The sequence below is a fragment of the Adiantum capillus-veneris genome, chromosome 4, assembly GCF_014529385.1.
Source record: "Adiantum capillus-veneris isolate H3 chromosome 4, ASM1452938v2, whole genome shotgun sequence".
Classification (NCBI taxonomy): domain Eukaryota; kingdom Viridiplantae; phylum Streptophyta; class Polypodiopsida; order Polypodiales; family Pteridaceae; genus Adiantum; species Adiantum capillus-veneris.
In genome coordinates, this window is record NC_140934.1 from 105,895,838 (window position 1) to 105,897,558 (window position 1,721).

The following is a 1,721-nucleotide window of genomic DNA, read 5'->3' on the forward strand; positions in this document are numbered from 1 at the left end:
GTTGAGATGTCGAGCTCTACATCTTGAGCTGGCATCCACTACGGGTCTTGGCCGCTTACGGCATTTACTCACTGGCGCGTTAGGTGACCGACACGGAGGATCTCTGCTAGTGATTCTACAACTGGACTACACTTATAGTGCCAGCCTAGTACGCTTCTAGCGTGTTCACACTTAGTGACCGCATGTACATATGTGCTACTTTTCAGCTTTAGCACTTAGTCATTTTGTACTCTCTTTTCTGTGAGAAGGAGAAGAAGGTTTCCATCTCTGTGTGGTGTGTGCTTGTCTTGTCTAGCTCTCTTGCATCCTCTTTCTTTACAGGCAGCCATGTGATCAAACCATGGTGCCCCTAGGATAACATCCTCATGTTGGAGAGGAGAGATGAAGAAGTCTTCTTTGTTGACATAGCTTTGGACATGAAGCCTCAACTTCCCAATCAAGGGAGTAACAGAGGCTTGTTGTCCCTTGAAAGCTGCATCAACCACTACTATATCTCCCATCTCAAAATCTTGAATACCCAACTTGGTGGCCAAATCCATTGATATGAAGTTAAGAGTAGAGCCAGGGTCAAACAAGATGAAGGCATCATGCTCTCTTACCTTTCCCCAAGCATAGGAAAGTGATGATCCTTTGCAATGAGCATCCTCTTTTGGAGCTTCAATGGTGGAAGCCGTAGGAGTCTCATTGCGAGTATTCTTCTTGGGGCAAGAACGATAGCCATGTCCTTGTTCCCCACACTTGAAACACTTATGGTCCTTGCAAAAAGCTTCAAGCTCTTCAGGAGAGAGTTTGTTTTTACCTTTGTAAACTCCCTTCTCGTTGGACCGACTGTTGTTGTTGTTGGAATTGACTTGGGAAGTATTTTGAACATTGGTTTTTCCCTTTGCATCATTTTTGTCTTTGTTTTCCATGGGCTTGACATTATGTCTAGCCCCTTGATGGAAATTGATGCGTGAAGCAACCATGGTGTGATGGATTACTTCGCTAATAGTACCAGGCCGTTGAGAGTTGATGTATTCGGCCATCTCTTCAAGTAATCCCGCACAAAATTGTTGCCTTTGCTCGGCAAAGTCTATCTTTTGAAAGACGGTAGCCTTGAGATGTAAATCCCAAAACTTGTCTACATATTTGTGGATAGACTCATGGGAGAGGATCTTCAAGCTGCGCCATTCGGTAAGCACTTTGTCCTCCCTCCTTGAAATTCTTTAGCTTTTGTGACCTTCGCCATGCAGGAAATGATTTGCGATGTCCTCCCCTCTTGTATTCTCTAGGAGAATAACCATAACTTTCGTCAGAAGAGGAGGAAGGTGAAGAAGAAGGAGAAGAGGGTGACCTCATCCTAGCCCTTTTCTTCCTTTGTTTCCTCTCTTGCCTTTCAGAGTGATGAGGAGAAGGACTATGTGTTGATATTTTCCTCTTGGGAGGAGTGGGCGATCGTCTAGACCACCGTCTTCGTGGAGCCACATCTTCAAAGCAACTTAAACTTTCATTGCTTTCTTGCTCTTTGGATTCCTCCTCTCAAATGGGAGAGAGTCTTCTTTTGGGGGTCTCTTCAAGAGGCCTCCTAAGCTCTCTCTCCTCTTGGAGAGGAAGGGAAATTCGATAAGCATGAAGTTGTTGAGTAACTTCGTCTTGCAAAGCAAGGTTGCCCATAGCTTGCTGCAACCTAGTGACGAGATAATTCACAAACATGGGAGCATCATCATTAGCACCTTCATGTG